We start from the raw sequence: 13696 nt of genomic DNA, 5'->3' as shown, positions 1-13696 counted from the left end.
GCTTGACTTGTTTACCTTAACCAAAAGAAGGCTGAGGGGGGACATGATTGCACTTTTTAAATATATTAGAGGGATAAATACCAGGGAGGGAGAGGAATTATTTAAGCTTAATACCAATGTGGACATCAGAACAAATGGATATAAGCTGGCTAGTAGGAAGTTTAGACTTGAGATTAGATGAAGGTTTCTAACCATTAGAGGAGTGAGGTTCTGGAACAGCCTTCCAAGAGCAGTAGTGGGGGCAAAAGATCTATCTGGCTTCAAGATTAAACTAGATGTGGGTTTATGAAGGGGATGGTTTGATGAGATAACATGATCTTGGTAACTAATTGTCCATTCATTATCAGTGGGAATAGGTCAATGGAGGGATGACAGGAGTTACTATAGAGAATTTCTGGGTGTCTGGCTGGTGAGTCTTGCCCACATGTTCAGGGTTTAGCTGATCGCCATATTTGGGGTCGGGAAGGAATTTTCCTCCAGGGTAGATTGGCAGAGGCCCTGGAGGTTTTTTGCCTTCCTCTGTAGCATGGGGTACAGATCACAGCTAGAGGATTCTCTGCATCTTGGGGTCTTCAAAGTATTTGAAGGCTTCAATATCTGAGATATAGGTGAGAGGGGTGGGTGAAATTCTGTGGCCTGCACTGTGCATGGGGTCAGACTAGATGATCATAATGGTCCCTTCTGACCTTAAAGTCTATGAGTCTAAACAGTGTGTGTAGGGCCTTAGTCCATGTTAGCCTAACTGCCTCAACTGACTCTCTGTAGGTTGAGTGGAGAGAGTCGACCATAGCAGCCTGGAGTAGCCTTGTTCTGGATTATTCAGGGAATAGAAAACTATTTATCCTATGGCAAGTATATCTGCCTTCTGCTACCCTACAGTACCCAATTGGCTTGGGCTTGGGATGTTAGTGCACAGGTGAGAGACCACTGGCATTGCTGTGGTGGTGGCTCCCTGCACTATGTTATATGTGGAACCAGAAATGTTGAAGGGAATAAGAACCACCTGGTCATCACTGCATTCTTCTCCTTGTCCCATTGCATCCATTGAAAGGGGTATGGTCAGTCATGTGCCCCAGCAGGTTAGTAACACAATGTTTCCATGGCCCATTATGTATTTTAGTTTAAAAAATACATGTTGTTGGTTTGAAATCCGTTACCTTTCAATCACTTGTGGAAAATTTCTACAATACTGATGGAAATCCTTACCTTTTTAATTAGCTTGTAAAAAAAGCATACATCATTATATTTCTGGTATAGAATTTCATAAAACAATTTCTGTAGAAGCATATTGGTTGTATCCCTATTAAGTTCATTAGCACTTTCCATGAGTCTGTAATGGAACACATGTAATTAGTGTCTAAGGGCATGTCTACACTGGGGAATTATTTCAAAATAACTGCCCATATTTTGAAATAACAAGGTGAACGTCCACACTACCAAGCCTGTTATTTTTAAATAACTCCTGCTTGTGAAGAGGAAAAAGCTTATTTCGAAATAGTTATTTCAGGATTTATTATTTCAAAATAATTTATTTTGAAATAACCTGGTAGTGTAGACATTGCCTAAATGTATTAAGCCTAGGGAAGCATTTTTAATTAAATGTTTTCTAAGGTCTTGATAGTTAGAAAACAGAGTTCTAACAAGATTCCTAGTAGCGTGTATCTGTGTAACACAATTAAAGGGAATGGTGCATCTCATTTTACATTTAAAAAAATTGCATGCAGGTAGTATCTGATTCTGTAAGGTCTTGATCTTACTTTTTTTAAGGCTCAACATGTAGCCTGAATAATCTCTTGTGCAGATTAGTCATATGTACGTGCAGAAACTGAACATTCTAGACTAGATCTCAGATGGCATAAATCGGCATAGTTCCATTCTGCCTATGACAATTTACCTTGACTGAGGATCTTCCCCCTGTGTGTGTTTTATAATCAAGGATTTTGTAACTTTGCTTTGTTGGATTGCAACATTGTAACTGCACAGAGTGAGAAAATGGGTCATTGGGTTTGGCTACCCTTTCCCCGAGTTTGGAGCTTGTGAATTTGGCAGGAATGAGGTAGTTTATTGTGAAGACAGCATTTCCCACTCATTCACTCTGACTTCCCAGCAAGGATATTGTTTGGCATAGTGGAATTTTTTACTCCTTTTCTCTTGAAGGGGAGCATATAACCCCTTAAAGTACATTCTAATTAGATTGGTTTCTGTGCTGTCCCAAATGTCTTTCATTGAAAGCCACATTCTTTCAATGCATCTGGGATTGTCCAGTTATTAAGAATCAGTTGGTCCATTACAAGATTATGGAAACCCAATATCATTTAACACCATCAATCTTCCTGCTTGGCATTACCACTGCTGCTGCTTTATCTGTGGGAATACCTTTTCCCTACTTGCTAAAAAGTGCACACTTGCCCTCTGGATCTCCAGTGTATCATCATCATCATGTTGTAACTTGAAATAAATAATTTGTTTAGTACTTATAGCGTCTAAATCTGACACATGTAAATTAAGGAAGCAGTAAAACACATTTTTCAAACCATATCTTATATAGTCAGGGAATAAAATCCCTTAACAGTTGTAAATTGAAGCAATCCATAAACAGATCTTTTCCACTATTCTGTGCTACAACTGGCAACTCACTCTTCTACTCCAGTCACCAACAAATGTTTTTCTGCATTCAAAACTTTCATTGTTACTAAATTTTGCCAGTAGATGGTTGAAAACTGGAATGCCTATCCATTAGGAAATTCTGGTATTGTTAAACTTGTTTTAATCCTAATGCAATGGAAAGTAGAAATAAACCTTTATCTGTGGGAAAGGTCATAAAGAAATTCTAACTGAGATGAACCTTTTTAAAATTCACAAATATTTATTCCATTTTACTTTGTTGAACTGAGTAATTTCATTTTAGGTTGGTTTGTCATTAATCTGCATTTTCCTGAGTTGCAATTAGTGCTCATGGGAATGGTAGTTCAGTTACCTCACTTGTACATTCTCCTCTGTGGGACAGGCCCTCATCTAGTGCATACAGAAAAATGGACACTTTGAACCTGAACTACATCTTCTATGGGCTTTGACAGTTCAAGCAAATACAGATTTAATGTAAGACTGACCCAAAGCAAAACATTTTAGTTCAGTTTGACCTAATCAGGATGACCATACATCCTGTTTTGGCCATGACAATCCCTTTTTAAAGCCCTATTCTGGCCATTCCAACTTTTTGGTACTACAAGTTGGAACTCCCTGGTCTGGCACCCTCGAGACCTGACCCGTCCCAGATGAGGGATTCTGCCAGACCGGGGTGTTCATTCCTGGTCCTCCTTCTTCCACGCTGCCATGAAGCCCCCCTGCCACACATGAGGCTCCCTGGCTTTAGCCCTCCACTGGGACTCTCTCATCCTGGAACATCCATGGTCCTGTCAGACCATGGATTTTGCCAAACCAGAGAGTCCCAGTTGAGAGAGTTTCAACCTGTGCAACAGCAGAACTAGGGGCTGAGCACTGATACCATTAGGCTTTCTGAAAACTCCACTGTGATGGAACAGGGCTGGGTTGCAGTGAGGGGGAGCTTCACTACATCCCTGGCAGCCAGCACAGGTGCAGGGTGAGAAGCACTGCATCCCTGATGGAGAGAGAGAGACTCTTGAGGAGACTGGGGATCACCCAGCAATTGTATTACTTGACTATAAGGGCATTGTGGGCCTAGGTCACCTTCCCCATGACATCTGTCCCTGGCCAGAGGGACCTGAGGCTGGAGCAGGTTGCCACAAAAGGTCCACAAGACGGGGGCTACTTTAGGAACACCATTACAGGCTTTTTGGTCTGATTCCATACTCAGTGTATGGCTGTACCTAATTTGTATAATTTAGTCCACAGATTACTGTTTAACCAATATTTTCAACCCTTAAGACCTAAAGTTAGTCTCCTAAATCCATGCTTAGGCATCTGAATAAAAGCAGTCTCATTTCCAAAAGCCCTGGATACCACCTATGGAAATTAATTGTATCCCATGGAAATCTGTGGAAATTGTAGGCATATGCTACCTTTATTTAGGTATCTGTGGTTCCCTAATATGGATTTACGATACTAAATTTAAGGGCAACCAGATTTGAGACTATTGGCCTTTACTAAACCATTGTAATGAACATCGTGTGTAGAAAGGACCAGCTTCAAATACATCCATTCACGTAAATGTTAAAATATTTTGCCAAGGGAGCAGGTTAGCTTACTTTAAAAAGGCTGCTGGGGAATTAAGTTCTGTTCAGTCAGTATTGTCAGGGGACATGCATGTGTGTGTATAAAAAGGAGAGATAATTAAAAATAGTGTGTAGATGCTTCATGTAAAGTGTCATTTTAGTGAGCTTTTAGTGTTTGTTTTGGAAATGCTAAAAGTCGTGAAAAGTGTTTTGATGTCTTAAAAGGGCAAATTGTGGTCCTGATTGTTTATCAGAAAGAAATAAACAAGTGACATCAGCAGATTTGACCTGTGTGCTCTGTTGGCATAATAGCATTGAGGCAGTTTATTTCTGTTCAGCAAATGGGCAGAGGACATGCAAACCAGTATTAAGCTATCTGTTTGAAGGGAATAACATTATTCCCTGTTATGACAGAACACAGGCTTCAGCTACATTTGCAGACATTGGGAATTTTTTTTTTTTTAAATCTTGAGAGGCTATAAAATATTTTTTCACTGTATTGTTTTGAGGTTCCAGTTTAAGGACAAAATACCATAATGAATAACCCAAACATTAGCACAGCAGGTTGGGAGCAATTCAGGAAAACTGGTTTGTTATCTTAGCCTTGGATGCTGAGCAGACAGTCTGGCTACATTTATAGTCTCCAAAAGTGATTTTTTTGTTGATTACAATAAGGATGATGATTTATTACTATAACTGGATAAATACCATTAAGAACTTCCCTCGAATTATTGCTTTTCAAAGGCATCTGCTTCAGCCACATTTGTGCTTTCCTGTGTTGCGTTTTCTATGGAAATTTGAGAAATCCAAATGTATTTGTACAAGCTGCCTCCGAGTGAATTTTAAGATCCCAGATTCAGGTGTTTCTATGAAAGACTGAGTGCTAATAAGCCCCCAATTATATTACATCAGTGACTGTGGAGTTGTAGAATAATTAAAGCTCAATAAATGATGCAAATTACAAGAGATGAGGCTTATGACACTTCCCCACCCTTCTGCAGTGGGGTGAGCCAGCATTGGTGCCCCAGTGCTGTCCCCCAGTGCCTTGTGGGCCAAATCTAGGCAAGTTACAGGTTACATCCAGCCCAAAGACTCTGCCTGGCAGAGGAGGAAGTGGTTCTGCATTGGAAATGGCAGTGCAGCGAAGCTCTGTCCCCTTCACAGGCTTGAGAGCTCCATCCCTGACATTCCCATTGGCCAGGGATCCTGGCCAAGGGGCGTGATGGGGGAGGACCCTGCAAGCCAGCACAGAGCAGTGTGGAGCCACTTGTGCACCCCCACCCCAAGCTGAGCTAGGTTGGCATCCCATCCCCCTCCTGCAACCTTCCTCCCACCCAGCTCCCTTTCACACATCCTCCTAGCAAGCCCCCAAGCCCCAACTCCTCTTACACCTTCCCCCCCTCCCCAGATCCCAGACCCTCCCCCACTCCATTCCTACACCTCCCTCCCGCCCCAACCCCTCCACTGCTGCACTCCCTGTCCTGCCCAGATTCCACATTCCCAGTCCACTCTCTTGCAGCCCCCTCCTGCTCACTGAACCCCTCGTTTTAGCCTCACCCCAGAGCCTAGGAGAACCCCACAAAATCTACTATCCACCAGACCCTCAGAAGAGTTAATCTGGCCCTCGGAGGGAAGCCCTGAGCCTTGGTACACCCCCTCTCCCATGGGGATGGAATGTGTGGAGGACCCTGGCACTCTGAGGCTATGTCTAGACTACAGGCTTCTTTCAGAAGAAGGTTTTTTTTTGGAAGAGATCTTCTGAAAAAATTTCTTGTGCAAGAGAGCGTCCACAATTGCAAAAGCGCATCGAAAAAGCAATGCACTTTTTCGAAAGATAGTATCCAGACTGCCTTGACGCTCTCTCTCATGTAAGCAGTGATTGCTATGGACAAAGGGCACCTGTGCTTTTTCCTCTTCTTCCGAAAAACCTCCCTCTTCCCCGTCCACACACACCTTTTTGAGAGAGCTCTTTTGCAAAAAGGGTTCTTCCTCGTAGAATGAGGATTACTAATACTGCAAAAACCTCTGTTCTTTTGATTTACTTGTGAAAGAATGAAATTGCAGGGTGGACATTCCTCAAGTTTTGACAGAAAAACAGCCGTTTTTCCAAGGAAACTCTGTAGTGTAGATATACCCTGAGTTGCAAGAGAGGTGAGTGTCTTCCTTTTTTTTCTGCTTATCAACTGGAGGCTGCATTCGTGAGTTTCCTTCTGCTTCTCACTAGTATGTGGCCTCCTCTGATTTCTGTGGGTCAGTGGCCAGTGACCTAAAAAAGGGTCCCCACTCCTGTTCTAAAGGCAGCATGGCTCATGATAAAAAGACAGCTCTAAAGAATGTACAGTCTATACAGTTAATTGATACATTTGTGCAATTTATTCTCCATCTTAGAGAGGTGCTTTAACTTTTAAGAAAGAAGAAACCCTTGAAGAGGTAAATGCTGCATTTTTTGTAAAGAATGTGTGTCATGTAGACAGACTTTTCAGCTAAATCTAATTGCCTCCATACACCAAAGGAAGAGGAAAAGCATGAAAAGAAACTGAAAAAAGAAAGATGAAAAACAGGTTCCCACATAGAACTATTGCAGGTAAATTGATGTTGAGAATAATTATTTCTAATTAGAAGGATCCATGAGAGATGGAATAACGAGATTACTAATGAGTTGTGAGCTGCTGCAATTATCTGTATTTATTATTTTTCCCTTTTCTGCAAAACTTGTTTGGCTTTTGCAGGTTATGGCAATTTTCATACTTTCTGTTTTTAAAGTAATATAGTAAGCATTCACAGCTGTCATCTTTTTTCTTCTCCTTATGAAGGCGCATATTTTCTGAACTGATCTATGCTTCCTGTAAAATTTCTGTCACCATGATGGTGGCTAAATGCTGAGCTCAATGATTTTCATTCATCTTTTCATTCAAAATGTCTTATTTTTTGTCACAATCCTTTTTTAAATCCAGATGCCAGATTTTTCAGGTATTTAGCTTTATGTGCATATGTTTTATCTGCTCTTTCATCCTGAAGATATGAGTATTGCACATCCACAGTCAGATAGATCCCTTCTCTCATTCATTCATGCTCCTACTTATCTTTCCCTTATCTAAAGATGGTCCAATAAATGTGGCTAGCAATGATACCACTTATAAATCTCTTTCTCTTTTACATCCACGCCAGCTGATGTGTTCCATCACTCTCTTGAATTGACAAACTTGACGCCCGTGGAATGAGCATTTCAGTAGGAACTGCTATATACGATATTAAACCTACTGCCATTTGCTCAACTCCCACAACCACTGCCAAATATAATTTTGGTGCCTCCACTGTCCTCTCAAAATCAGATTTTCCAAGACACCTACTGCACAACAACATTGTTACACTCTTGAGAAGTGGAACGGGGAGGTGGGAAGAGGAAAACATAGCTATAATAAGTAGACCTAATGCTAAATTAGAAGTAGGTTAAGTTCTTGCGAAGGGAAGCTTGATTCAGATTAAACAAGAGACGTGAATCTTAGTCATTTTTTAAATTTTAGTGTTCCATAAGTATTTATTACATTTTGTGCACTTTTACGCTTTCCAGTTTATAGAAGAAGCAGACACACAAAAATACTACAAAGTTAGCTATACACAGTATTTCCACCTCAGGAAGGCTCTCATGAGATTTGTGGCCAACTTCTAGATTAAAGAGGTCCAGAACACACTGAGGGTATGTCTAGACTACACAGCATAGGAAAAGGAAGCGGCGATTTAAATAATCGCCACTTCATTTAAATTTACATGGCTGCCGCGCTGAGCCGATCAGCTGTTTGTTGGCTCAGCGCAGTAGTCTGGACACTCTGCGGTCGACATCAAAGGCATTTGTCGATCTCCCAGGTATGCTTCATCCCAGGAGGCATACCTGGGAGGTCAACAAATGCCTTTGATGTCGACCGCAGAACGTCCAGACTACCGCGCTGAGCCAACAAACAGCTGATCGGCTCAGCGCGGCAGCCATGTAAATTTAAATGAAGCGGCAATTATTTTAATCGCTGCTTCATTTTCCTATGCCGGGTAGTCTAATCTACATGCCTCTGTCGCCAGAGGCATGTAGTCTAGACGTACCCTGACTTGAAGGGTGCGTCTACACCGCGGTGCAAGCTCGAAATAAGCTACGTAATTTGAGCTATGCAAATTGCATAGCTTATTTCAAGCTTATTTCAAGATAGCGCCAAATTTTGAAATAGACCGCTGTTCTGACAAGTCGTTTAATCCTCGTGGAACAAGCTTTACCAGGACGTCAGAATAGCATGCCTGTTATTTCAATTGCATTTTGAAATATCGGGCATGTTGTAAAGATGCAGAAAATGCTATTTTGGGATACTAGATGCATCCCAAAATATCTCTAGACATACCCTAAGGTCCTAAATCAAACTTTCAGACCTTTTAGGACTCAAATCTCTACCCATTTCTCGTATAAGTGAATACGTGCCCCTCTCCCGCAGAATTGGTGTTATATTTTCCTAAACTATCTTGTAATCCTGCATTACTGCTACCAGCAATCCATCTATCTTCCACAGTGATATCCATACAGTGCTACTGTGGCCAAAGCAACACTCTGAGACGTAACTTCCATATGTTTTAAAGAAAAAGTTTTAGGGTGATATTTTCAAAAGTGATGCAGGAACTTACCTCTCACTCAAAGTCAATGAGGCCTATTCACTTTTGAAAATTAGACTGACTCCTGTGTTGCTTAAGCACTTATGAAAATATTTCCATAAGGCAGAAACCCAGAAAGAAGGAAGAGGAGAGATTCTCCAAGAAAAAGAACGGAGTGGGAGTGGATGTGCTCCCCTTGACAATCAGTCTGCCTAATTTGTTTCAATTTCTTTCCACTGAAAGCCTTGGTCTCAGATGAGGTTGATTTTAGAGGTGTCATTTGGTTGTTGGCTTTTTCCCTGGAGTGTGTTTGTCACGGGGTGGTGCACTCATCCCACCCCTCTGCAGGGGCCATAGTAGAGTCTCAAGGGCTCTTGAAATTATGCCTCCCACCACACACATTCAGCAATTCCTCCCTTCTCCTAAACACCTGGTCCTCTTGTTGGGGCCCGTGCAGTCTCCCAGCTAGAGTCAACAGTGAAAAATCCCTCTCATTGAGGAGGTGCAGCCTCGCAGCCAGAGTCAATAATGAAAAATCCCCCTCGCTGGGGCAGTATAGCCTAGTAGCCAGAATCAATATTGAATACCCCACTCGCTGAAGCAGTATGGCCTAATAGCTGGAGTCAGTAGCAGCCCATCCACAGGTTGGGGATTAAAGGGGCCATCCCTACTCCACCAGGTCCAAGCTCAGGGCTCTATTAGCAGTGGTGTGGTGTATTAGTGTTCGCTCAGCAGGGACTCCTACCGCAACATGCTGAGCTCCTTGGGATACAATCGCTACTCCCTACCAGTCTCTTCTGGACTCCTTCCTCCAAGGTCCTTCCTTCAGATCCTCTGCAGTAGCGCTGGTGTCTCACTGGCTGGTCTCCAGGTCTGGCCCCTCCAGCAGTTTGCCTCCAGGAACTCTGGCAGTGCCTCCTTCCTCCTCAGCAACCAGCCCAGACTGAGCCTCTTTACAGGTCTTTATACCTAGGCTGCAGTCTGAGCATGCCCAGCAGGTCCACGGGGGCGGGATTTCCTCAACTAGGTGGACCTGGTCAAGGCTTGCTTCCCCAGTGCGTGGCTGGTACACCCTGTCACAGTGTTCAAAAAGTATGATTGATAAGAATTATTGTTCAAGGCAAGACCCTTAGGCATATGGGCTGAAACAGGTATGCCATCTTCAGTTGTGGCTAATTCAGAATACTACCACATGAAATACACATGGGCTGTTATGAAAGGTTTAGCAGATGTAGTCGTTGAAAACCAGAAGCATGTTTATTGGTTTTACTAAAAAAAAATAGTCAGTCAGCTGTAATGGCTACACACACACATGCTCCTCTACCTCAACACAAAATCCAAAGCATGCACAAGAGCTAACCTCAGCAGGTTATTAACTATGACTCCATGCCCACTAAAACTGTAAGTCTAGATACAAGGTGGTTTTAAGTAAAAGAAGTTGTGCATAATTTTTATACAATTTAATTTATTACCATGTTTGCATCAATTCTCTTTCTCTTTCAAACTGTTGTGGAGTTTGCCACGTTTTTTTCCTGTTTGGTTCTCTCTTCTCCCCTTCCCACCTGAAGCTGTCCCTTGCATGTGCTCCTTGACTTCGCAGAGCCTGGTTAGAGCATAGTACCCCAATCTGCCTTTGGCCAGTGCAACATAGATAGTGACCACCTGTGCAGTGCAACTCCAGACATTGTACAATCTATTGTTCTAACCAGAACTCTGTGAACGTATGTGTCTTATATTCCTGGGTGCCTTCTACAGTGGTAGAAAGGGTTAGAGCAGCAGTCATTTGAGAGTGTGGCCAAATACATGTCCTCTAAAACCATGCCCCTTTCTTTGCTCCATCAGTCCCTCTCCCCCTGAACTGGCAGCTTCCCTGCTCAACCAATGTGGGAGGGGAAGATTGGTGCAGGTGCTCGTGATGGGATGCCTGAGATCAGCTCAAGTGAGAATGATTCTCCCCCTCTCTCATGATAAGTAAGAAATAAATCATCAGCAGGAAGTGGAGCCATTCTGCTGAGAAGATGGGTCCTTCGACCTTTGTCAAACCATTACCCCATAACCCTATAACAGAAAATAGGCTTGGGACCTCATTTAGCCATACCAGGAAATGGGGGAAAGGAAGCAGTACCTCCTAAAATGGGGTTACAAGCCCTGACAAAAGAGCTTATAGTCTAGAATAATCAGCAGTAACTGATAATATACAACAGGGGTGGGGAAGCTCAGGCCCAGGGGCCAGATGCAGCCCCCAGCATGCTTGGATATGGCCCCTGAGGCCCAGGGCTCCCCCCCAGCATTGAGGAGCTCATGCTGGTAAAGGGTGGGGATTTTTTTGTTTGTTTCTCACTTGGGTGCAACCCCGACTGATTTTTCTGTGGGTCAGTGGCACTAACCCAAAAAGTTTCCCTACCCCAATGTACAAGCTCTCCTAATGAAATGTGCTTGCTTTTTTAAAAAATAAATCTCTTGTAATGTAAACAGAAACAAAGAAACAAAGTTGTCTGTCTGTCTATCTAATCAGGTACACAGTCTGGAATATTAAAATACGTTTGATTTGAATTTAGAGCAAATGTTCAAGAGAAGAAGAGCCTTTTATTTAATCCAAGATGTCATTTTCCTTCTGTATCTTGATTTAGGACTTATACTGGTCCTCTGCCATATGGAGTTATGACACATTTATCCCAGCTAAGTCTCTGCCTGCAGATTTTACAAACAACTGAGGGCCAGATTTTCATGTGCTCCATCCTGGCCATATTTTCTAAGAGAGCTCAACACCCAGCATGCAGAGCTCTGTTGAAAATCTGGTCACTTATTTTGGTGCTTAATTGAGAGTTGAGCTTTCTGGAAAGTCTGGCCCTTAATACTTGTTCCTATGTTTTATCTGACTGCTATTTATGTGTTGAGCACCAATACCATTGCGGGAAAATAATGCAAAAAATCTTGAATTCTTTGCTTTGAAATTTTTGAAGACATCCGAGAATATCCATGACTCACTCTCCCAGATCTGCAAGGACTTGAGTCCAAGTTTCTCTTGTGATTTCACTGTGCGTTGGCTAGGCCCTAATCTGAGTTAGCAATAGGCTGGCCAGGAAATAATTCATAAAATATTTTTTTTTTTGCAAAAATTATCAGTTAAATTATTTGATGAATGTTGTTCAGACAGCTCCAACTAAGTGCATGCTTGACACCATAGATAACAGAGGAGATATGGGTATTGTCGTCTAAAACACAGTTATAAAATGAGCTTTAGGCAAGCTGATCCCGTGGTCAGATTAAGGCCAAAATAGAGGGTTAAATCAGTGATATACAGCATTGGTCACTAACTGGTCAGCTGCAATTGATTCGTCAATCCTTAGTCAATCCTTAGGAATCTCCGAGTTGGCTGCAATCAACCTATCTCTTGCCTATCTCAGCCCCACCCTGCCAGCCTGTTTCTGGGAGTGGCCAGCCTGGAGTGTGTGGGGAGGTAAGGGGGACAGGCATCTTGGTGTGCTACTCCTGCCTGCAAGCACTGCCCCCTACAGCTCCTATTGGCTGTGAATGAGAAACTGTGACCAATGGGTACAGAGGGAGCAGTTTTAGCCGGGGGTGGGGTGGGGCAGAGCACAGAGCTGCCAGCATATGTGGCATCCTGAGCCTGCACCCAATTTCCTCTCCTACATCCTGAGTCCCTGCCCTCACCCCCCTACCAGAGCAACCAAAGCCCCTTCAGCACCTCAAGCATCACATGGCTCTGATGTGTCTATTAGAATACATCTACTCAGCAGGGCTAAAGTCGAATTAAGCTATGCAATTTCAGCTACATCAATTGCGTAGCTTAAGTCGAAATAGATTCACTTGGCTTTTGGCACTGTCTACACAGCAGGAAGTCGAAGGAAGAACCCTCTTCCTTCGACTTTCCTTACTCCTTGTGAAATGAGGGTTATAGGAATCAGAGTAAGAAGTCCTCCAGCTCACCATTGTTACGAAATAATGGCTTTCTGTGTAGACATGCTCTTTGTTATTTTTGAATAATGTCAGTTATTTGGAAATAACACTGCTGTGTAGACATAGCCTTCATGTTCAGTCCAGAACCCACTCCAGAACCCACCCCACCTCTCTAAGAGATAAGGGAGTCTCTTATCTGGCCTTCCTAATGGAGTAGCTGGATGGTGACGCTCCTGGGTGGACAGGCTTTGAACCCACAAACCTGGGGTCAAGGCATAAAAGGAAGTAACACCATGTTGAGAATGGTGAGGAGGCAAGCGGTGGTTGTGAGGGAAACTTGAGGGAATAGTGCCTCAAAGTTTCTTTGCAAAAGAAGGAAACCTGTTCCCATCCTGGTTCAGGATACAGGAGAAGGCATTCTTACTCTGAAGGGCTTGTGTTATCCTCATTACAGTGCTCTGTGCCTGCACAAAGGACTGCATTTTCTGTCATGAGCAGCGAACATCACAGTCACATAGGTGGATCTCTGAGGTCGTAGGTTACCAAGCTCAGCAGGGATGCCTGAGACAACCCTGCATCACAGGTTAATTACCAATCAGGTTTCTCTAGCACTTCAAATCTCCTGGATGCCGTGTGCCTGCTTAAGCAACATGGCTGGCAATTTCATATCCCATTGGCTTTCCTGAAGAAATAATGATTGCAATAGTTGTGCCAATCCGGCTGAGGCGTTTATCGTTTTTGTCTCTTTCTGAAATGTTGGAACTCTGTGATATAGCGGGTTGTTTGTTGGCAATGCCTCACAAAAGGAACAAATTGTGAGTTTCTTGGGTGGCAGCGACTCTATTGTCCAAAGAGTTAACAGGGAACAGGAATACTCTGCAATCTTTTAAGAGCAAAAGATGAGAGTGCTTGCAAGGTTGAATACAGGTCAGATATACTGAGTATATCTTTTAGCA

The 13696-nt window shown here is 42.9% G+C and overlaps 1 protein-coding gene across 8 annotated transcripts in view; it reads left to right on the top strand.

Annotated features, from left to right (window-relative positions):
• The window catches only part of SCUBE1 (signal peptide, CUB domain and EGF like domain containing 1), a 294385-nt gene that overhangs the window by 58587 nt on the left and 222102 nt on the right, over nucleotides 1-13696 (top strand). The gene's annotated exons all lie outside the window — the stretch shown is intronic.

The sequence above is a fragment of the Pelodiscus sinensis genome, chromosome 1 (genome assembly GCF_052426305.1).
Source record: "Pelodiscus sinensis isolate ZL-2025 chromosome 1, ASM5242630v1, whole genome shotgun sequence".
Lineage (NCBI taxonomy): Eukaryota > Metazoa > Chordata > Testudines > Trionychidae > Pelodiscus > Pelodiscus sinensis.
This window is presented reverse-complemented; position numbering and strand designations above follow the sequence as displayed.